This window comes from Peromyscus californicus, unplaced genomic scaffold (assembly GCF_007827085.1).
Source record: "Peromyscus californicus insignis strain IS unplaced genomic scaffold, ASM782708v3 Scaffold_9__1_contigs__length_137607984, whole genome shotgun sequence".
In the NCBI taxonomy this organism is placed as follows: domain Eukaryota; kingdom Metazoa; phylum Chordata; class Mammalia; order Rodentia; family Cricetidae; genus Peromyscus; species Peromyscus californicus.
This window is the reverse complement of record NW_026294617.1, coordinates 42,771,417-42,796,159: the sequence shown is the minus strand read 5'-3', so window position 1 is coordinate 42,796,159 and position 24,743 is coordinate 42,771,417. Positions and strand designations below refer to the sequence as shown.

General features: G+C 42.7%; 1 protein-coding gene across 1 annotated transcript in view; it reads left to right on the top strand.

The window, feature by feature from the left end:
- Positions 1 to 1,927: 1,927 nt before the first annotated feature.
- Positions 1,928 to 24,743, top strand: part of Plch1 (phospholipase C eta 1) — a 215,268-nt gene continuing 192,452 nt past the window's right edge. Inside the window, exon 1 of the mRNA XM_052730847.1 lies at positions 1,928 to 2,529. The gene's annotated coding sequence lies outside the window, so the exon portion shown is untranslated. The remainder of the gene's footprint in view (positions 2,530 to 24,743) is intronic.

The following is a 24,743-nucleotide window of genomic DNA, read 5'->3' as shown; positions in this document are numbered from 1 at the left end:
ATTGTTGTAGGGTAAAAAGGTCTGAGCTTTGAAAACACAGCAAAATTCACTTCCTGAGCTCAAAATCTCACCTTGGGCTTGCCCTGAACTCAGGACTGGAAATCCCACCAATCCCCACCCTGGAAAACTCTACCCCTGGACAACTCCTCCCCCAAGAAACCCTATGTAAAGCCTGTCTTCTGCTCCGTGTCCTGCTGCTTCTTGCCTGAGCAAAGGCAGTCACCCTCTTGTGTCTTTCTGGTGTGAGGTGTGTTGTGTGGTGTGACTTTGTGGTATTCCTTGGCTCCTTGGTGCCAGGATGCCTTTCCTCTCAGAACTTCAACATTTCTGTTGGGGGAAACTTACCCTGCGGAGCCGCAGCACTTCCATTGGGGAAGCCTTGCTCCTCAGCGCTGTAACACTTACAAGTTCTCATTCTTGTTTGAAATGTTGCAATTTAAAAATTTTAAAGTTCAGGAACTACAGAAATAAAATACTATCAAACCCAAGCATATAAACACTCTTGTCAAGAAGTTTGTGTTCTAGTTTATTTTAACCTGTGCATCTAAGATCTTTCAGTTCCTGAAAGACAAACACAGGAGGCTGGCTAACTATGACTGATGGGGAGTTTAATTATCTTGCCTTTTTTTTTTCTTTCTATTCGCCATGGTGATTGCCACCTAAACAAAACTCTAAACAACCCCTTTCTACACACACAAAAAAGAATCTGGAGGCAGAAAATGACTTGCCTATTTTTTCTTTCTCTCTTCTTTTTTCTTCTCTTGTTTATTTACTATTTATTTATATATTTGGTGCTGGCAATTGAATTCAGGGCCTCAAAGCACCCTATGCATCTACACCCACAACTCTACTTAATTCCTTGTAAATTAGGTATTTGTGATCTGGTTTTTTTAAAAAAAAAGGAGTAAAGAAAGAAAGAAAAATTGTGAAATTTAATTTTTTCCCTATGAAGCCAAAAGATCTTGAAAAAAAAATTTTTTTTTTTTCTAAACTGATTTCTTCCTCGTAGTCTGTTGCTATTCTGGTGGCGCTTTTCTTCCTCCCTTCCTTTCTTTCTTTTCTTTTTTTCCCTGAGAGTTCAAGATAGCTTTTCAGGATAAAGTTTCTTTTTGCCCATGGTGCTTTGCTGTGACATTGTAATTGCCTCTGTTCAACGGAATAATACAAATGGGTTGTTTCTATGGTATCGGCTAAGAGGGATGAAAAGGTGAAATACTAGATCTTGTGTTGAGGGGTCACAGTGCGTCCCTCCTCCCACCCTCCAACCGTCTGTCTAAGAGGAGTGGCGATCCAGTCCGGCCTTCCAATCTCAGGCTCTCATTTATTACTTCCTGAGCAGATTCACGCACGAAAAAAAGACTTTTGTTTACCTTGTCACCAGGCCCAGAAAACCCTTGTCAACCCCATGCTGCCATGCCAGTGCTTCTGACTTTCTTACTGGAGGAAAGTTTTACTTTGAAAGGTGCGTGAGGAGCCGCGTCCCCAGTTCCTCCTAGCCAGGCTTTGAACTAACAATAGGGCAGGTTGAATGAAGACTGATAAATGCAAATCCTGGAATCCCGAAGCCGGATCACACCGCACCACGCTGGTCCCTCTCCACCGTTGGGGCGCTCATCTTCCGTCATCTTTTGAATACCTGCTGGGTGCAAACGCCCCTCTGCCACCGGTGTGCCCCTTGACCGCACGTTAGCATCTCCAGCCCGCTAGCGGTTGAAGTGACGATTAACTGGCCTGTTAATTAATGTCAACCAGAGGCATTTGGAAGAGACTAGAAGATAACAAAGAATTCTATAGTCTTCACTCACCGTACCTCAACTGATTTGTAGTTTACTCAAAATGGATCGCCGTGATTTACCAGTATTAACAGATGCTATTTATTGGAAAAAGGAGAAGGGGGAAGTGGCGGGGGTGGGGGTGGGAGATGGGCCCTTTGGAAGAGCATTGCACAGTTCGTTTCCATGAACTTTCCAACTTTGTTTCTGCAGTTCCTTTATCCTCCACCTAAACTGAGAATCAACCAGGGGTGGCCCTGGGTTTGGGATTCTCTGAAATTGCTGCGGGGGGAGAACATACGATCTTTATTCCCAGGGGTTCTGGCCTGTGCCCAGCAGGGAGCCCCTTCAGGAGGTGTAGGCCAAGGGGTCCAAGTCCAATTCTTGGCCCCCGATTACCGTCCTGCTGGGGAAGCCGAGGCTACAGGCGCTCCAGTCCACTCATGCGCGCTCCAGTTCCGGATTTGCTCTGAGCTGTGGCCTGGGAGGGAGGGGGCTCCAGTGTGAGCCTGAGGATTTGAATGAGAAAGCAGGTTGTGGCGGCAGCGCAGGTCTCTACTGGGAGCTCCTCTGTGGGTTCTGCAGGCTGGTGTGGAGTGGTGCCCATCTGGGGGGGCCTGTTTTGTCTTTTGGCAGGGGCTTGGGACTGGAGTCACACCGGACCACTAGCAGATAGGTCTCTCCAGCGTTTGGGAGGTTGCGCCGGTGACAAAAACTCCGTGGGTCCTTCATCCGCGGGACACTCAGAGCTGAGGAGGTCAGTGCTTTCGAGGAGTGGGGTGAGGGGTAGGGAGAGGGGCGCGAGCAGGAAGAGGAGGACCGGACTGCCTCTCCAGCGTCGCGCGAGCAGGTGGCCGAGTTCTTTCTGGGCAGTCCCAGCCCGGCGCGCTGTGGACTGTGCTGTGTGCCAGGATGCCCCGGGCGATGAACTGGACCACAGCAGCTCGTGGGCTCCTGAAGCGCGTGGGCTTGCGTGCTTGAGCGGGACCTAACCTCTCGCCTTCCCTGCCCTGGTTGCAGAAGTCCAGCCTCTGGGAGGGTCGGGCATCGTTGCAGGGTGATCCCACCAGGGCTCCCGGATCCCCTGGCCGCCCGGAGAGCAGCTCTGCGGTCTCGGGAGCGCGCCTTCCATTGCACGCGCGAGTCCCACGGTTCAAAAAACTCCGGGCATTAGGCGCGAGGAGGATTTACTCCAATTGCCCTTTCCTGGGACAAATCAGAGGTTACCAGAGCGACGCCCGGGCAGCGAAAGCGCTTTCTGCGCTTGCGCGATATCCCATGGCAACAACGCGGGTCGGAGACGCCACTTGATTAGCAGACCTGTCTTGCTTTGCTAAACTGTGGAGCCCGCTCCTTCTCCTAGAGACTTTTGTTTGTAGCTTGGAATCAACTTATGATCTCATTTCTCCTTGAAGAGTTTAGCATTGAAGTGATGACCAATTGCATGAAATAGAAAATATAAAACTTTTTCCCTCTCCTGCCTTAACCTATTGATCGTGGAAGGAAAATAATGCTGAGAAACTGCTTATCGGAGCATTCAGGTTTCCTCCTTTTAGCCTATGAAAAAGGAGATGATTAAGACTTTACTTCCTGGTGAGGTTTTATTTTATTATTATTTTTAATTTAGTTATCTTTGGGTCTTAGGAGGACAGATCTGAGCATTCTTTCCGCAGTGTGCAGACAACCTCGTAGCGCCTGCGTCCTCTACACCACACAGCCCGTTTATACTGCACAGAGCCCGATGCTCTCCAAATGAACTAGTGTAAAAACACGGGTGACTGGAAACAAAGGCTTTCTATGGCAGCAGAGGCGTTGCTTTTCCAGATGCGCGCCGCGTTTTGCTTACTGCTGAGGTTACGATCTTGTTCAGATAATGAATGTTTTAAGACGCACTGTTGCAGACTCGTCTTCCTAAGCTGTCTGTTGAGAGCCGTTTTCTTAAAATTGTGTCTTGAAAACCCCTCCCCTCCTTTAAATTCCATTTGTTTACACTCAGGCGAGCATTTGGCAAGAGTACAAATCTACAGGGTTCCTGGTTCTGTAACTTCTTGTTTCTATGCATTCTTAGACTGCATTCCTATTTTGCAGCGTGATTGAGAGCTACTTGGCTATTAAATAAACTGATTAGAATTTACATAGCTATTAATAAAAGTTTAAAATGGAGTGACTTTTCTTGGGACAAAGTATGTCCTAAAATGAATGAAGTAACATAAGTATTCTGCATTGACCACTATGCATTCCAGAATAGCAAATGTTTAGTCCTACCAGACCTTTAAAGCAGACAGCGGCAGTCAGCGACACCAACTACTACTTTTCAAGCAATCGGTAAATAACATTCAAGTTTTCTCCCCCATTCCTTTTCTCATCAATGTCTAGTCACTGTGCAACTCATGTAGCTTTAATATTTTTTTTTAAAATACGCTTCTATTGAAATTTAGAAAAACTCAATTTTCAGGTTCAAGTACTTTGTGACCCTGTTTGGTGGCTCCAATTCCCTAATTCTCAGTGACATGTTTCTGCCGGTTCCGGGGTTCTGGGAGGTAAACTGCAGTTCTAGCAGATCATGGGATAATGAGATTGGGAGTGCCTGGAGGAAGGCTGGGAAGGAGACAAAGGGAGGGGAGGTTGGTGGGAAGAGCCAGATTTATGGTGGCTTGTAATAAAATGTGTTAAAAATCCTGGCTTCTGTTTGACATATTTTCCATGTCACTGACTTCAAGTATATTTATTTTGAAAATCAGGCGTTTACATAATTATATAGAATTATAAAACTAGACATGATAAAGGTGTTTCATATTAGGATTCCATAACATAAAGTACTATATGCGTGTGTGTGTGTGTGTGTGTGTGTGTGTGTGTGTGTGTGTGTGTGTGTATGAGTGTTGCTGGGGATTGAACCCAAGGCCTCTCACTTTTGCATGCAAGGAAAGCAGTTTACACTTTTGCATGCTAGGAAAGCAGTTTACACTTTTGCATGCTAGGAAAGCAGTTTACAATCAGGCTGTCTGCCTAGCCCTTGTGAAAATTCTAAATAAAATGTTTTGTATTTGATTCATTCATTTAGCTAACAAATATTTATTGAGAACTTCTGTGTGAGCAAGATGAATATGTTCAGTTTCTTGGCCTCAGTGAGTGAAGAGTTCTGGGTTCTGAAATAGTTGTAATGCAGCTTTTGGTTTCCAGGGTGGTGACACTACCTTTGGTGGTTCTTTCTTTTGTCCCCTAGTTCTGGAGATCAGACCCAGCTCCTCCACATATGACATGCAAGCAACCTGCACCCTGCCTCTAGCTGCATCTACACTGAAACTTTTGGTATTCTTAAGAGAAGAGTTAATTTGGTGCTGATTAGAATTCTAGACTCAAATAAAACCAAACCAAAAAAACTTAACCCCTCCAAAAATGGTTAAGTTCTTATTTAAAAATGAGTGTGCTTTTCTAAAAGCAATTTAGATAATACTATTGTGTGTGTGTGTGTGTGTGTGTGTGTGTGTGTGTGTGTGTGTGTGTACTTTGACACAGCCCTCAGACTTGTGGTCTGGGCAAGTACAGGGCTTAGTGTGGGAGAAACCAAGGAGCCTTCAGCTCAGGTTTCCCAGGGGAAGCTAGGTGAGCGCTTCAGCAGTCCTTTGTTCTGGGTCCGGGTTTCACGACATAATGAACCTGCTGCCAGCTAGCTCCCTTCGAAGAACAGAGTTTGGGCTACATGCTTGAAGGATTATGACTATTATTTCTCTGAGGGGGGGAAAGGGGGATACAAAATTATGGACTGATGAAAGAAATGCAGTGGAATAGTGTAACTTTTAGATTAGGTAACTTTTAGTGAGTACAGACTATTGAAATCTCTGTGTCCACTGCAAGAGCTCTATTGAAACTCAGACTAGAGTTGATAAACATTTGCTTTTGTCATTTCTAGGACAGAAGGTTAGGGAAGATTCTGGCCTTCTTTCCTTCAGCACTTCAGGAGTTTAATAAAGATTAGAAGGTCAGAGATGTGCCGAGGAGCATCCCCCATTTGGTTATTGCTCTTTGTCTGGGAAAACCAGACTCAGCTGTGAATTGTGGACCAAGTGATGCAGAACTCATTACTTTGAACAATGCCTTCCCTGCCTGTGAAGTGTGTTCTCTCTTCTTGCTGGCAGGGGCTTATTCCAGGGTAGCTGTGGTCACAAGGAAAATCATTTAGACACAGTTCAGCAGGCACTCACTCGCTTGTCTTTGACACCCGTGACCATTTTTGTTTAGGGAGAAATTCAGTATTGCTGTGATAGGGTGTGCCAAATTGGAAGGGCATTTTAGGAAGCCCATGGAGAAGTTTACACAGCTTTTTGCTATTATCATCAAAGTTTCTGTCTTCTGTGCTTCAAAAGTAGAGGAGGACAGGATGGATAAAGAAAGGGCCACAAAAAAAAAAAATGTTTATGCCAAAGTTACAAATGTTCTTTCCAGCTCTGCGTTTTGGATGCAGTAACTACTTGGGCCTTGCAGACGCTACAGAGCAGAGAGAGATGAGTCTGCCATATGTGGTGCATACATTAGGAAGCCAAGGCTTAAGGCTACTAAGTGACCTTCTTAAGTTCTTAAAGCTAACAAATGGCAGATCTGGGATGACACTCCAGAGTTATTGATTTTTAATCTTGCTGTTTCGGGAAACCTAGGGAGAGCAGCCACCAAATCTTTACTGGGAACTTGCTGTTTAGAGTCCTATGAAGTCAGTTGAACTGTACATGCAAAGTGGTGAAACAGTAGCCATTTCATGTGCTTTGTATCTGATAGTGACTAGAACTGACCATGTATATAAGTTCTGATAATGTATTTGGTTCCAAGCATGAGTATATCATGAAAGCACATGTTTTGTTTATAGAGATGCAGGAGTCCTTTAGTAACTTAGGAATTTTGGCATGGTTGAGATTTAGTGCAACTGGCGGATTTCCTAGCAAGTTCTTGTCTAGTGAATATCTTAAAGAGTTCTGGAAGAAAAGGAAGAAATGAACATGTGACTAGGTATGTACTGTATGTCTCTTTACAACCCATAGTAATCCAAAGAAGTTGCAGTTATCTCATGGTGCTGATGAGACTCAGTGAGGTTACTTTCTTGCCTATGATGTCCTAAGAGATTTGGAATTTGAGACTAGGTTTGCCCACCTCCACGTTCCATTATATCATACTGCCACTCAGGAATGCAAGAACACATTTAGGCAAAACACAGTTGGTTTTATTTTCAAATCCCCCACTTCATATAAAGTACAGATAGGTAAAGTGTTTCTGCTGTGTGGTGAGTAGAGAAGATTCATTCTGGAGGATAGGGGGTTATAAATTTAGGTCTGGTTCCAGAAGAACGTCCAAGACTTTGTTTATAAACTGTGTTGGCTATTTGTTTAGAAGTGAGTTTGATGTTTAGGTTCCTTTCTTTCCACATCAAAGCGGACCACTTATCACTTCTGGTCTGTTGTCATCTTGTGTTAGATCTGAGGGGACCCTTCACCAACTTAATGCCTGTCTTCTGACATGTCAAGACAGAAATCTTGGTTTTATCTTAGATAATCTTTGCCTGTTTCTTTTCCTTGAGGTAGTATTGTGAAACTTGCTCCAGGAATGAAGGAGACGAGCTTTTACTAAAATGCTTTTCAAATTTGGGATCAGAATCACCTTGGATAGTTGCTGAAAATGCCTGAAGTCAGGCCAGAAGCTGGCGTTTTGGCCATCCTAAAACCTCTGTGCTGTAGTGCTGGGAGCGTGTGATGGGATTACAGATTGCAGAGTCACAGTACTTTCTGATGCTTCTTTTCCCTGGAAAACCTGAGGCTCAGGAACGTCCCTGCCCACACAGCCGGCTGGGGCTGGGTTGCAGCTGGGTTGGGACTGGACCCCAGGTCAGTAGTAGTCCTTGATAGCCCATCATACACCCCTCCCTCTGTCTTCTTTCTCCCCATCGTCTGGTTTCAGTTAGTTCCAAGCCCTTCTCCTTCTCTTCTTTTTTGGCAAGGATCTCAAGTAGCCCAAGCTGATCTTGAACTGAAGGTTTAGCTGGGATGGCCTTGGACTGACTCCTGATCTTTCTACCTCCTGAGTACTGGGCTTACAGTGGTGCATCTCCGTGCCGACCTTGAGTCATTTTCTACCGCTCTTTTCTCTGTGGCTGTGTCTTTGGCAAGGAACTTAACTAACCTGTCCAACTAGTCAGGTGCTGGGGCCCACCTGTTCAATTGCGCTGGAAGTCTGGAAGGTCTCATTTAGTGCTAGTGCATGGGAGTTATTGATTAACCAATGAAAAGACCTCGTGGTTTCTTTTCACCAGTCTTCATTTCCTGTTGCTAGTCTACGAGAATCAAACATTCAAATTCAGCTTCCCACTTCCTCCTTCCCGCCTCTTGGATGTAGTAAAGAGGCCTCTGGACCTCAGAACAGGTCTCCATGGAGTGCTAGTAAAATCTTTGCGAAATTACCCGGAGCAGAAACGTGGACGATCTGTGCAGGGTTTCCAGGGACCAGAATCCAGGAGCAGAAGTTAAGTGAGTTGATTTCCTGGTAATTGTGTACAGTTCAGTTTTCTAGACATCTTGCTTTCTTTTGCCAACAGTTCTTTCTTAACTGTCAGTGGAACGAGAGGCATTGAAAAGAAAATATTATGTTTTCAAAAGAGATTTGTTTATAGATAAAGATAATTGATTCATATAAGGGAGTTAGGATTATTGAAATAGTCTTTTGGTTTTTATTTCAATTTCAAGTTGATGGTTCCATATAACCATTGATATTAGAAGGTGAAAAGGGAGGGGGGAGGGAAAAAAGTCTTTTCTTATATGCATATAAAATATCTCTGGACAGAAGCACAAGAGACTAGTAGAACGGCTTGCTGAGTGATACATGGCAGGAGCAAACTGCTCACTGTATACCTTTTTATGACTCTTGAATATTTAAAACTTTTAACATAAAAAAATCATTGGCTTTTCAATAATAAAGAAAAATATGCATTTACCTCCAAGTCCTTAGATGTAAGAGGCTAGGAAATAATCGTAAAGGGAAAGAGAAACAGTGCTTACTCTTTTTGAAAATCTCATCAAAATTCACAATCAGTGATGTTTGTTTGTTTTTGAGACAAGGTCTTTTATGCAGCCCCGGCTAACTCATAATGTGGTAGCCCAGGCTGCTCTCAAACTCATGGTAGTCCTTCTGCCCTGGTCTTGGGAGGGCTTAGGGCTTAGATTTTAGGCACACATCATCATATGGGCCATATTTAGTAATTTTTAAAACTGGTGTGCTCTAAGCTCTTGACACTGCCAGGAGATTGTCTTGTTTTTAATATTTTTCCTTTTTCTCACAAAGCCTGCCTATTGGCTGCAGATAGACTCAGTGGACCGTTGGCAATCACTGTTTGTACAGTGAAGTAAGAAAGCCTCTCTTCCTTGTCTTTTTATCTTACCCACTATTTCTTTTCCCACTGTAGAGACCTCTTGACCATTCCTATAGTTTCCTGAGCAGTTTCTGAATGGGCATCACAGACATGTTTTCAGAAGGGGGAAAAAAAGGAGTTTGTATACAAATGCTTTTCTCTGAACTACAGCTTTTCTCACTGTAAATAGCTTGTGAATTGGATGATTTTGCTGCTTACTGGGTGAATCATTGAGATACAGTGTTAGAAAAAAAGTAAGCGCAAACTGTGGACCAGCTTTCCTTTCATTTGTCAAAAGAGAGAAATGTGAAATCTATTATTTAGTGTCCAAGTTTCAATCAAAGGCAGAAAGCCGACAGTTCTCGGCACAGACCTGAACAATCTCCCCTCACATCTGGTCCAGTATTTTTTCTCACAGAATTCTTCTTGTTGTTCTGTAAATTCTCATTCACTGTGAAAGAACAGTGTTCTTATTCTGAGTAGCTCACACATTCTCATATACATATGTTTATTATTATTATTATTATTATTACAGTGTCTTCCTATGTAGCCCAGGAGGGCCCTTGAACTTTTGAGCTTCCTGCCTCAGCTTCCTGAGTGCTGGGACTTCAAGCCTAGCCATAACACCCATCTTGAAAAGAAAAAATTTAAAGTGTTTTTATTGCATGTTCTGTCTCTTAACTGTCTCCTAGCCCTTTAGCTGGTTCCTTCCTAGACCAAAAGCATCATTTGTTTCTTTTCAAAGATATAATTAATTAATTTATTTATTTGTAGATTTAGCTATTTTGTTTTTGCCTCTGTGTATATATGTACAGCAAATCTGTGCCTGGTGCCCTTGGGATTCAATAAAGGACGTCGGTTCCTTCTGGAACTGGAGTTATGGATGGTTTTAACCACTATATGCATGCTTGGAATTGAACTTGGGGCCTGTGCAAGAGGAGAAGACCAATGTTCTTAACTACTAAGCTATCTCTCCAGCCTGGCATAGTGTATTTTATATCTTTTTGTGTGCTGATGGGCTGGGCATGCTGGTGTGCTTGTAATCCTGGCACGAAAGAGGGTAAAGCCAGAGGACTGTGACTTTAAGGCCACTCTGGGATACATCAGGAGATTCCCTTTTAAGAAAAAAAAAAAAAATTCAAATGATAGCATACCATCCACACATTTTTTCCCCCTTTTCTTTAGTGCTGCTGAGGACTGCACCCAAGGCCTCACACAGAGTAAGCAAGCACTTTACCACGGAGCTATGTGTTCTATGCTCAGCCTGATTTCTGCATTTCACACTTCCCATGTATTTTTATCGTCCCATATTAACTTACATACAGTTTCATTATTTAAAGAACTATTTATTTTTTTGAACGTGTGTGTGTGTGTGTGTGTGTATGTGTGTGTGTGTGTGTGTGTGTAAGTGTGTGAGGGGCAGAGGACGCCTTTGTGGAGTCAGTTTTCTCCCCCACTATGTGGGGTATAGAGTTTAAACTCCAGTCGTTAGTTTTGGCAGCAAGTGCCTTTATCCACGGAGCTGTCTCCGTGGACCCTGAATTGTGGTCGTTTTCACTCTTCCTTTTCCGTTTTTCACTCCTTCTCCCACGGAAACCCTTCTTTCCAACAAGCCCCCTGTTACTTTGACGTCTTTTGTTTCTGGAACCGCCGAGTTGACTTATGGCTGCCTGTATCAGCATGGGAGTTATCTCCTGGAACATGAGCCACACTCACCAGTGGCTACACCACTGAAGAAAATGACACCCCCTCTTCCCTTGTATCTGTTGGCATTCAGGCCCGCCCCTTGGGGACCCGCCCAGCGTCCTGGCGTCATCTTACATAAGAGGAAAAAAACCCTTCCTCTTTCTCTTTCTTCTTCCTCTCTCCCTCTCTCTCTCCGTGAGGCTGCACGACCTCCGCTTTCCTTTTTCTCTCTCTCTTTCTCTCCCTCCTTCTCCTCTCCTCCCTTCCCTTTTAATAATAAAACTTTCCACGTGGATGCTGTGCCTGCATGGTGTGAGTAACTTTCCGCCCCCATGGCGTGTCTCCATGGCTCAAACCTGCCAAGGCCTCTCAGACAGTCCCACCTTGAGAGGTGGGGCCTCATAAGCTCCTCCCCAACTATGATAAAGTGAGGATGGGTCCAGTGTTGTGTAAGTCTTGTGCAGTAACTGCAGTTGTTGTGAGTTCACAAGTACAGTGACTATGTCCTGTCCAGAAGAAAGTATTTCCTAGAACTCCCCCGCAACCTCTGGCCCTCCGTTCTTTCAGTTCCATCTTCTGAACTGTCCCCTGAGCCTTGGCAGAGGCGATTGGAAAAGTTACTGACATTCAGGGTAATTATTGGTGAGTAAGGACTGCTTTGCTGTCCTTTTGTAACTTATTTCTAGTTAATTTGTAGATCCTTTCTTCCATCCTTTCTCTCGTGCTGTAAATATCCTTTGTGGTTAAATGGCTTTCTTAGCATGCTTTGACATTTTAAAAATATTGTGTGCATTACTAACCGTTTCTGTTTTGCTTTTACAATGGTCCTTGTATAAGACATCGTTGAGTTATAATAGGCTGTTCTGAGGGGATAACTTAACTTAGGTAGCATTGAAAACTCAAGTGGAGGTGCGTGCCTGTAATCCCAGCACCTGAGAGATGAGGGCAACAGGATCAGGGGTTCAAGGTTAGGCCTGGCTACTTAGTGAGTTTGAGGCCAGCCTTGGCTACTTGAGGCTCTATCTCAAAACACTGGAACAAAGCCAAAAACTAAGAACCCCAAATAACAACACCACCTCAAAATAAACAAATCTAACTTATTTATTCCACTCCTCCATCATTTTCTGTTTTTTTTTTACCAGACTATCTTTTGAATATTATAATTTTTACGTTATATATTCCTTAAAAAGTTATTATTGCTAATATTTTAATAGTTTTATCTTTTTTAAGCGATTTCACTTTTTTAGTTTTTTTGAGACAGAGTTGTTGGAATTCCTGTCCACTCCCCCAGTTACATGACCACACATACGCTGTCCAGTAGCCAGGCAAGATGTTTAGTCATTTCAGGACTTTATGTCCTATGTAATCTCCGCGCCGCGTGATTGCTAAAGCAGCGTGACCACATAATCTATGTGCGTGCGTGGTGTAGCTACGCAAGCCCGTATGCGCATGTGCGGGGAAATTCATAAAAGTGAGTCACAGGCCCCTCCCCGCTCTTCTTCTTCCTCTCTCTCCATGCACAATCTGCCATCGGCCTAAGCACATTCCCCTCTGTTCCTTCTCTTAATAAACTCTTATACTGGGTTTTGTTGTGCCTCGTGGCTTTTCTCACACAGTAAACAGCGCTGCTTAATGAATAACACAGCGCCGCCTAATAATAACTAACAAGAGTCTCTCTACAGAGTCCTAAAACTCACTATGATACCAGGATGGCCTCGAACTCCCAAAGATCTACCTACACCACTGTCTCCCAAGTACTGGGATTAAAGGCTTGCACCACCAGGCCCGGCAAGATTTATTTTATTTTTAAGTTATGTGTATGTGTTTGTGTGTGTGTTGTGGGATATGTGCATGTGAGTGCAACTGGTCACAGCAGCCATGGGTGTTCTCTCTCCCTAGAGCTGGAGTTAGAGGCGGTTGTGAGCTGCCTAACTATGATGGGAACTGAACTAAGTCCTTTGGAAGAGCAGTACGTGCTCTTAGCTTGGAGCCATCATTCTATCCCTTTATGTTTAAATTTTTATACTAACGAATATCAATCACTTATATACCTAATGTCATGAAAATATTAAAATATTCATCCTCTGCCCAATGCATTCATTGCTTTTGTGCTACTGCATAGTGTCGCTTCCTCTGAGCTCGAATCACCTAACCTCCTTTGGCATTTCTAGGACAGATTTGGTAGTTGTGGTTTGAATGAGAATGACTCCCATAGGCTCATGTATTTGAACGCTGAGTCACCAGGAAGCGGCTCTGTTTTAAAGTATTACAGGGATTAAAAGGTGTGGCCTTGCTGAAGGAAGTATGCCGCTGAGGGTGGGCTTTAAGGTTTCAAAAGCCCACGCCAAGCCCAGAGACTCTTTGTCTCTGCCTTTGGATCAGGATGTAGCTCTCAACTAGTTCTCCCGCACCATGCCTGCCATGCCAGCCACCATGCTTCCTGCCGTGATGACAGTGGACTAGGCATCTGAAGCTGTGAGCCAGCCCCCGGTTTTATTTAATAAGAGTTGTCTTGACTTTGATGTCTCCTCATAGTGATAGAACAGTGACTCAGACGGTGGTGGTAGGTTCCTTCAGCCTTATCTGGAACGGGCCGAGGTCTTCCTCATGTCTGAAGGATGTCTTTATTGGATAAAGTATTCACAGTTGGTGGGATTCCTCCTCCTAAATTCATCTCTTTTAATCTATCATTTCATTCCCTTCAGACTTCGAAGGTTTCAGCTGAGCGGTAAGTTGCTAGACTTCTTGGAACTTCTGCATACAATAGATAGATACATAGGTAGATAGGTAGATAGACAGACAGACAGACAGGTAGATAGATAGATAGGTAGGTAGGTAAGTAGCTAGGTAGGTAGGTAGTTAGGTAGATATACTTCTTTCTTTTCCTGCTTTTAGGATTCTCCTCTTGCTTTTGATTTTTGACATTTTGACATTAAGTATATCTTAGTGTATATAATCTTACTGATTGACTCTGATTAGAGAGACCTTTGACATTTTCCTACTTGTATATTTATATTTGAAAAAGTTTGCTTTGGAAAGTTTTATGCTAATATTTCTCTTCCTCCTCCTTCCCCACCCCCCACTTCCTTTCTTTTAAGACAAAGTTTCACTGTGTCACCCCAGTTGGCCTAGAATTTATTATGTAGACCAGGATGACCTTAAACTTAGAAGACCCCCTGCTGCCTCTGCCTCCCCAGTGCCTGGATTAAAGGTGTGTACTGCCACACCCGGCTATCACTTCCTTGGATAAGTTTCTGGGTTCTTTATCTCCCTAATATTTCTCTTTAGCTCTGATTATTTACTCATTGGGTACTGTCCTGTCAATCAGCAAGCTTTCTTTGTTTCTTTTTTCCTCTCATATTTTATACCTTCTAGGAACCTGTCTCTGAGTTTGCAGACCTACCCCTGCTCCTTTTTTTTTTTTTGCTTGATTACTTCTGCTGTTTCACTTTTTTGTTTAGTTCATTGTGTTTTTCAGTTCTTAAATTTTATTATTTTAAAATAACTTACATCTCTGTTAAATTTCTTGTTTCAGCCAGTTATTATTTTCCTGATTTCATTGAGTTATTTGCCTATATTTTCTTGACGTTCACTGAGTCTCTGGGTTTTCTTGTCGGGTAGTTCACGGTCTCCACCAGCATGGGCTACTGGTGTTTTATTTGGTTCAGCTGGTAGTGTCATGCTTCCCTGATTGTTTTTGGTGCTTACGGTCATGCATTGGTATCTACATGTTTAAAGAACTTATCTTGTTCATTAGAGATTCTGGGCGGGTTGTCTGTTGTGGTCTGGTATCTAAGTGTGCTTGCTACAGGCTGATGTGGTACAGGTTGGTTAGCAAGGTTGGTCATGCATCTCAAGGTTGGTCCTAAGGGTTGGAGCTGAAGCTCTAATTCAGTGGATTTGTCCTGGGTGTTGGACTCAGGGCCCAGGTCCATAAGGGTTGTCTTAGAGCTTGAGTCCCTAGGGGTTGGTCTATGCATCGGTGCAGCATAAACTTAGTACTAGTGAGGCCCATCCAGAGCTTGCTGTGGTCAATCTGCCAGGCTTGTTAATTACATGGAGCTGAATTCACTTGGTAAGTTGGAGCCTGGGGTATAGAAGCTTGCCTGGCACCAGAGTGGGATCTGGGTGCTAGTTTGTGCCATTGGCACAGAATTTGAAATCATAAGGTCTTCTCAGATTGAAAGTTAGTGGCAGAGGCAAAGTCTAGTGCTTGCTTCCTTTATCTTCTCCCTTAAGGAGGGTGTCTCCATGCTCTGCTGCCTAGGGGTTGGAGGAGGGAGGATATCACTAATGGGAAACTTCCTCCTACCCTCTGTGTCTTGCTAGGTTTCTATTGTTATGAAGAGACACCCTGACCATGGCAACTCTTATAAAGGAAAACATTTAAGTGGGGTTGGCTTACAGTTCAGAGGTTTAGTCCATCATGGTGGGAAGCATGGCAGCATGCAGGCAGACATGGTGCTGGAGAGGAAGCTGAGAGTTCTACATCTGAATCTGCAGGCAGGAGAAAGCGAGAATGCCACTGGGCCTGGATTAAGCACTTAGAAACCTCAAAAACCAACTCCAGTGACACTCCTTCCAACAAGGCCACACCTCCTAATAGTGTCACTCTTTAAGCCTGTGGAGGCCATTTTCTTTCAAACCATCATACTCTTGAATGTGGCTTTTATTTCTATGCTACATTGAGTGCTGCAATCTTTCATTTGACTTCTTAGGTCTTGGGAAGTTACTGTCATGCATTGATAGTTGTTCAAGTTGATTTATTTGTGGTTAGGTGTCTATCAGAAAGCCAGAGTCACTATCTTAAAAACAACAGCAACAATAACAACGTTTTTGTGTGTGTGTGTGTAGTGTATGTGTACATGTAAAAAGGCTAGGGGTTGACATCTAGTGTCTTCTGTCACTCTCCACCTTATTTTTTGAGACAGCCTGTCGTTGAACCTTGAACTTACTGATTGGCTAGACTGGCTGACCAGTAAACTACAGGGATCCACCTGTCTCTGCCTCCTTCAAGTACTAGGGTATCAGATGCTGTGCCACCGTATCCACAGTTTTTATAATGGTTTTGGAGATCTGAACTCAGATTTGTTTGCTCAGTATGCACTTGACTAACAGAATCATCTCCATAGCCCCTATTCTACTATCTTGCTATATCTTTAATGGATGAATATTTTTTAACTTCATGAATGTACTGTGATTTAACCATATTAATTGATAATTAGGTTGCTTTCAGTTATATGCGAACAAATGCTGTGAATAACATGGTATTTGCACAGTTTTGCACAAGCCCAAGAATGGTTATAAAATTTTTTGAAACAGTATTGCTGAGTCAAATGTATATACATATTCTGGCTAGTTTTATATCAACTTGGCACAAGCAAGAGTCATCAGAGAGGAGGGAGCCTCAACTGACAAAATGCCTCCATAAGATCAGGCTGTAGGCAAGCCTGGTAGGGCATTTTCTTAATTAATGATTGATGTGGGAGCCCAGTCCACTGTGGGTGGTGCCACCCCTGGGCTGGTGGTCCTGGGTTCTATAAGAAATCAGGCTGAACAAGCCATAGGAACAAGGTAATAAGCAGCACTCCTCCATGGCCTCTGCATCAGCTCCTTCCTCCAGGTTCCAGCCCTGTTTGAGTTCCTGCCTTGGCTTCCCTCAATGGGTAAGTAAGCCAAATGAACTCTTTCCTCCCTAAGATGCCTTTCACGGTCTTTCATCACAGCCATGGTACCTCTAACTGAGACAGTACATTTGTAACTTTGGTAAGGATTGGAACATTGGTCTCCATAGAGTATGAACAAGTTTTATTCCTATAGGAAGTGTATCACATATGATGATCTCTCCACAGCTGACCCAGCACTGCTGCAACACTTCATGAAAATTTAATTTCTTGCTAATCTGATAGATAAAATTGTGTGGATGAACCTTGCTTTTCTCCTAATTACTATGGGTTACTGGATAATTTTTTTTGTTTATTATTATGTGAGGCCAGCTCCCACCTTTTAAAGGGCTCCTATGAGGAGGAGAGTGGGATAAAAAACTTTTAGATAGAAAGGTAGCAGAGAGGTGAAAGACAGAAACACAGGATAGCTTCGGGAGGACCTGGATCAAAATCCAACGGTCCCTTCTGTTTCTTCAAAAGGGCTATTTATAACAATGCCAAGGGGCGGGGCAAAAGACCTGCCCCTTGCTAGATCAAAGCCTACCACACAGCCAAGTATAGATCTTTCCAAACACCTGGTAACCACTCCTGTGATCAAATCATCCCCTTATGTAGCCCGGCTGGGTCAAGCAATCTCAGATTGTCACTAGGAAACCTCTGTGGGTCTCTACATTATTGAAGTTTTTTTTTTTCTTTTTCTTTTTTGCTGTGCTGGGGTGAGGGATTTGTGCTCCACAGATAAGCCCAACACTGCTGAGCCACACCCCTATCCAGCTAATTTCTTTACACATTCTTTATTATTTCACATTGATTTAACCAGCATATTAATAATATGCCTTGATAATTGGTATGGTTTGGATGTGGTTTGTCCACTGACCCAAAACTCATACTGAAATTTGATTGCCCTTGTGGCAGTGTTTCAAGCCAGGCTTTTAAGAGGTAATTAGATTATTAAGAGATTAGTATCATTCTGGTGGGACCAAGTTCTTGCTTTAGTTTCGTGGAACTAGAACGGTTACTGTAAGAGTAGATGGTTACAAAGCCAGTCTGCCCTCCTTACTTGGTGCCTTTTGCATGTGCCAACTTGTCCTTTTGTTTTCTCTCTGGAGTAAAGTGGCTGGGCCCTTCAATGGTGCTTTGCTTTTAGACATCCCAGCATCCAGAATCTGGAGCCCAGATAAACTGCCTGACCCTTCTTCCTTCTTCCCTCCCTCCCTCCTTCCTTCCCACCCTGAATCTTTATTTCTTAGTTTTTGTCTTGTCTCATGTATCCTAGGCTGGCCTCAAACTTGCTGATGGTGATCTTGAACTCTTGACCCTCCTGCTTCCCCACCACCCCCAAGTGCTAGGATAGCAGACACGTGCCACCATGCCCAGCTTTTAAACTTTTATTCTTTATAGACTGTTGAGACTCAGGTTCTATGTTACAGTAGCAGAAAATGGGCCAAGGTGAGTTTTTTTCATTGATAACTGACAATAAGTTTTAAAGCATCCATTATTTCTTTGTTCTAAAATGTCTGTCCTAATATAATCTTGTTTTACCCCATTTAAACTTAGAGATCTTTTGATAGCTGAGTATAACTTTTCAGGAACCTTTCCCCTCCTGCTTTCATGCCTTTTTATTATTCCTTTTTTATCTGCTTCATTTTCCATCTGTCATGTATGTTGCTTTTTCATGTGCAAGTTTTACATACATCCTCAGTTTCTGTGACCTATTCTTCATCTGTGCCGTTAGCATCTCAGTGGCTGGGACAGCGTTCAGGCTTCTCCCCACCCCTTCAGTGTCTTTAGTGTGCGTTGTAGGGCTCAGTGCATACAATTATTTGATTCATCAGTAAATGGGGCACAAATAGGAGAAGACCTTCTTTCACTCATACTGTTACCTAGTTTGGAAGGAGGAGAGATGCTCCTTGACTGGAAGTTTAATTTCCAGAGCAAGGCATTCTCTTGCTGGATCCAAACGTATTTCAGGCTGGATGGTAGGGATGCAGGCAACAAGGAGAATCTAATGCTCCCAGATGATAAGCTTCATTTACTCACTGGCGAGCCGGGAAGTGGAAAGAAGAAGGCTGGATGAATTGGGGGAAGCCTAGGTACCTGTTCTCTGGGGGATACCCTTCTTTGAGATTAAATATTAGGCACCCTTATGCATGCAGAAATATGTTGGATAGCATTGGCTTATTTATTTATTTTGTGCGTGATTGGATGTATATGAGGTTTATGCACATGTGCATTTATGGAGGCCTGAGGAGGACATTGAGTGTCCTGCTCTGTCACTCTCCATCTTAGGCAGGTATGGTCATGCTTGGCTTTTTACATTGGTGCTGCGACCCAAGCTCAGGTTCTTATGCTGGTGAAGTACAGGCTCTTACCCGTTGAGCCATCTCTCCAGCCCTCAGATGATTAGTTTAAAGACAATTGGTGTGAATCAGGATCTTTGGATGCCAGAATGGCAGGTAAATATAGGATTTGTGTGTTATTAGGGACTTTAGATGAGACTGAATATGTCAGTATTGGGCTAGAGCTCAAGACTAATGTCTACTGAGAATTCAAAGATCTAATTACCAGACACTGTTGCTTTGGGTATTAGTTTTTCAATGTAGTCTTTTTTTTTTTTTTTTTTGAATTTTCCAGACAGGGTTTCTCCATGTAGTTTTGGAGCCTGTCCTGGAACTCACTCTGTAGACCAGGCTGGCCTCGAACTCACAGAGATCCCCCTGCCTCTGCCTCCCGAGTGCTGGGATTAAAGGCGTGCACCACTGCCAGGCTTCAATGTAGTCTTAATATTAAGTCACTTTGTGTGCCCACTGTAGTAGGGCTTTCTTTTCCACCACCAGCCCCAAATAATGACACCGAGACTTATTCTTAATTATGAATGCTCAGCCTTAGCTTAGGCTTGTTCCTAACTAGTTCTTACAACTTATATAACTTATAACTTGAATTAACCCATATATATATATATATATATATATATATATATATATATATATATATATATATATATATATTTGGTTTTTTGAGACAGGGTTTCTCTGTGTAGCTTTGCGCCTTTCCTGGGACTCACTTGGTAGTTCAGGCTGGCCTCGAACTCACAGAGATCCGCCTGGTTCTGCCTCCCGAGTGCTGGGATTAAAGGCGTGCGCCACCACCGCTCGGCAAATTAACCCATATTTTTTAATCCACATTCTGGCACATAGTTTGTTACCTCATCTTGGTGCTGCCCATACTACTTCCTTCACATCTGGCTCGTGACTCTGCCTTTCTTCCTAGAGTTCTTTTTCTGCTCAGAAGTCCTGCCAATACCTCCTGCCTCGCTATTGGCCTGTTAGCTTTTTATTACACCAGTCACAGCAATATATTTCCACACAGTGCACAACAGCCCACTTTTAAGACGAGGGCCACTCCTACTGTGAGGGTAGGAGGTGGAAGGACCGCTGATCTGGGAGTCTGGGTTTTCCTCGTGTCCCTGCAGGACTAATAGGGTTCTCCTTCAAATATTCTCTCTCTCTCCCTGCCCACCTATTCCCACCCTTTTTTATTCAGAATTGCACAGAGCTTTGGAGTGGAATCTTTGAAGCTGTGTAATTTTTGATTAAATCCCAGCACTGTTGGTTGAGAGTTGTAGGTCCTTAGGTGATCTTAAATCTTTCTGTGTTCTAGTTTTCTAACTGTAAGACATGGATAATAATTATGTCTTTATGACTTTGTGATAGTTATTTGTGAAATGCTTCCCATGATACTTGGCCCAGGGACTATTGCAGTGTATTAGCAGTTGTGACATAGTGGCACCGAGGGGTACATTTTGGGGTTTGTTTAGGTGCTGATTTGGCTTTAGAGCTGCATAGCTGTGAGCTCTGAGTGAGCTTTCCTGGTTGGGTTCTGTTTCTAATACCACATGTGGGTATCCACCAGAGAACACTACTCAGACATAGGTTTAAGCCAAAGAAAAGTCTTTATTAGCTGGATGGCGACTGACTATACTGATTGTTCAGGATCTCAGTGTAGCCCTGAGCATTTCACAGGGTGAGATTTTAAGCACAAAACCATATTCTGGGTTGACATAAACAAGAACAATTAGCTAGAAACAGAACTACAGAAGCCAAAAAGCAAGGCTAGTACATTTAGAGACTTTTCCAGAACTATATGAACTTTGATGGTTTAGGTCTTTTCATTTTGGCAGGTGATACTGTGTAGGTGCTGAGTTTTATGGCTATTATGGAATCAGTCGTGCTAAGGTCTGGGGGCATACTAAAGTCTGGGGGCCTGTTACACATTGAAATAATTTTATAATACCAGGTAAATTAAATCATTTTCTTAAATTAATAGCTCAGGCGAAAGCTAAGTAAAGAGGAGCCAATTGACCTTTGCCTTGAAGTTAGTTGCCAAACATGGCCAGTGAGACGGCACCACAGGTAAAGGCACCTGTCACCACGTCCAACAACATGAGTTCAATCTCTGGAACCCACATGGTGGGTCCTGCAAGTTGTCACACACATAAATAAACAAACAAATGCATGTACTTTTTTAAAAAAGGTATCTTCTGAAAAAATTTGACAAATTATTTCAACTTTAGTTTTCATGGCTGCAGGAGACAAGAAGACAAGGCTAGATACATTTGAACAAAATGCCTCTGGTATTGTAGAATATAGTTGGAATTTTCTTTGGGCCACCAACCAGCTCCCAAATAAAGATACGGAGACTTATTATTAATTATGAATGCTTGGCCTTAGCTTATGTTTATCCCACTAGCTATTATAACTTACTTTAACCTGTTTCTATTCATCTATGTTTGCCTTGGGCTTTTTACCTTTCTTTCATTCTGTATGTCCTGCTTTCCTGCTCCCTCCATGTCTGGCTGGCTGGCCCCTGCTGTCTCCCTTGGGTCTCTTTTTCTTTTTTCCCCTGAGCCTAAATTCTCCCTGCCTGGAAGTCCCGTTTATATCTCTTCCCTTGCTATTGGCTGTTCAGCTTTTTAATTAGACCATGTTGTGTGATATTTTGATCATATTCTGACAATAAAGCTTGCTTGGAGTCAGAGGGCAGAGCTAGCCACTAGATGACCAAAATTAATCCTAGAGGTTTTGGAGGACAGGACAGATAGGCGACTGGAAATAGTAAGGCAGGGCAGAGAGAGAATCAGAGCCCTTTTGGATGGAGGAGGGAAGAGATAGGAAGTCCCCGGTGGCAGCTCTACTGCTTCTCTGATCTTTCAGGTTCTTACCCCCATATCTGACTCCTGATTTTCTATTGATAAAGAATAATTAGGTACACGCATCAAGACCAGTCAGATGCCTTAGGCAGACAAGATAAACAGCAACACATCTTTACTTAATTAAACAAATGCAACACATCTTTGCACAGTTAAACAAATATTCTGCAACATTTCCCTCTTTTTGTGTAAATAAAAAGAAATGTTTTAACTCTAACATAGTAAAACTATATACAATAAGAACAATTATCAAATCAGAATTACATTCACAATATCCAGTCCATTTGTATTTGGCAAATTTGGAAAAAGTACTGTATTATTTATCCTATCTTAGTCAGTCGAAAGTTTTATACTTAAACCATTTTCTATCATAACTTTTATTACCATTCAAAAATATCTTTTTAGACCTTAAAACATCTTCTTAGATAAGCAACTTAAGCTTTTATGTTTCTCAACCATATAAACTTTGCATCTCTTATGTAAGTTTCTTTTCTAAATTTGGTAACAAGGAAAACTGTAACTATAACTATCTGGTCTTAAACGCCATCAAAGACCTGGGAAGGATATAGTATTACCTGAGCAAACAGGAAGTTCAGGGCAAGCAACCTCTAAAGCTATAGAAATGACAAAGACATCTGGCTTCCTGGATAGTCACCCAAGGTTCCTCTGCAATGTTGGGGCATCCATCTTTGGCCTACAGGCCTAGGATATCTGACAAACTTTTCTGTGAAGCAGGAATTTTGAAGGACTGTCCTACCTTGACTTGGCAAAGTTCGGCAGTCTTTTTCCTTTGTGTTCTGCGTGTCCAATTTTTACAGGATACTGTTGGTAGTTGAGGCAAGGGCAAAATGGCTAGCTTTGCCACAATTAAAGCAAACTCCATATGGAGGTTCTTCAATGCCCATCATTCTTTTATGAAGTAGATTGGTGCTGCCAGGAGCAGATGTGTCTTACTGTCATGAAAAGCCTTAGATTATTAAACATCTTAAATGTCATATTCTGTATGTCTCTGAAGCATTTGAAGATCACCTATCTAAAATATATCTGTTTAAACTTGAAAACATACATAATATGACCACAAGTTTGATTGCTATAGATGACTAACTACTAACCTGTATTTCTCAATTTTCCTAAACAGTTTGTAATGATAGCTTTCAAGAACTAGAACTTTATACTATTGTAAATGAGCTGCTTAAGTATAATACCTTAAACAGTAGAAACATATATATGGTATAGCAAAATAACCTTAAGTTTGTATCAGTATACAAAAATCCATACCAATGTAAAGTATTTGAAATGAATAGTTGTCTTTTTATCCTATATTCCTATATCCCCACTAAATGATGACAAACATCCATAACCCACCAAATGACCAAAAACCACCCATCCCACCTCTTGGGAATGTGGGAATTGTGTTCTCTAGACTGCTTCCTGTTGTCTGGGGGCAACAGCATCCCCAGGGGACCTTGAGACAATTGAGATAATGGTCAAGTCCTATACCTTCTCCCTTGCTATTGGCCATTCAGCTTTTTATTAGACCAATCAGGTGCCTTAGGCAGGCAAGCTAAAACAGCAACATGTCTTTACATGATTATACAAATGCAACATGTCTTTGCATAGTTAAACAAATATTCCACAACAGTTGAAGATGATTTTTCCCTTTTTTGGTAAATCCATAATCTCTGACTACAGAGAATTCTTACTATTGAATTTAGAAGACAATGCACTTCTCATAGACACCCACCCCTACCCTCACTGGTGAGCTGAAGACACGAAACTAGAAAGACCAACCATGATGATTAGAAAAAGAGCACAATGAAACCTGAAATAAGAATAATATAAGTCAGTGGGTTTAACAACAGAGTAATCCAAGTTGAACAGGGAAATTAGCCAATCTGAAGAAAATTTTTATGTAAGTTTGAGAATAAGAAGAGAGAGAAACAGACAACATTTAAAGAGAAAAAGAGATAATGAATAAGATTCCTGAAGCCATGAATCCTAATCAGGCTAAGTAGAGAAAAAAATAGACAAAATATAATTAAACTGCAGAGTATAAAAAACGGAGAATCTTTATGCAGAGCCAGAGAGACGAGGCAGCTTATCTGCAAAGATGTGAGAACTTGTCCTGAGATGTAGTAATGAGAATGACAAAAGGCGAGAAAACGCTGTGCTTCCTGTACTCAGAAATAAACTGTCAGCTTAGGGTTCTTTTTCCATTCAAAATATCCTTAAAAAACAAGGAGAAAATACAGACCTCTTAGACTTACAGAAACTTAGAGTGTGTTCCACAGTTCATCACTAAAAAAGGTTCGTGTCAAGTAGAAGAAAATGATGCCCAAGAGAAGGACTCAGAAGGAACAGAGGAAGAGGAGTGGAGGTGGGTAGGGCCATGAGTGCAACTGGAGATAATCTTAAGTGATTTCAGTCTCAAAAGGACAAATATTACATGTTTTCTTTCATTTGTGAGTCCCAGACTTCACAGACTTGTAAAGTCATGTATGTACAGGTAACAAGAAAGCAGGAGGGAAACTGCTTAGGAGAATAGAGGAGAATAATGTGACAGGGAGGGGAGAGGAGGGATGGGAGGGGAGAGGAGGGATGGGAGGGGAGAGAGGAGGGATGGGAGGGGAGAGGAGGGATGGGAGGAGAGAGAGGAGGGATGGGAGGAGAGAGAGGAGGGATGGGAGGGGAGAGGAGGGATGGCAGGGGAAAGAGGAGGGATGGGAGGGGAGAGGAGGGATGGGAGGGGAGAGGAGGGATGGGAGGGGAGAGAGGAGGAATGGGAGGGGAGAGGAGGGATGGGAGGGGAGAGAGGAAGAATAGGAGGGGAGAGGGGAAGAATGGGAGAGTATTGGAGTACCTTGGATAGGCTCAAAATGCATTACATACTTGCATGAAAATGGCCTTTTTGTGTAACCCTGTACAATAGAGACAAAAGACGAGGCTTTTGGAAAGTGGAGAAAAAGAGAAGTAATGGAGATTGAAGAAGGGGAGACTTTGTGAGTAAAGCACATGTCAGCCAC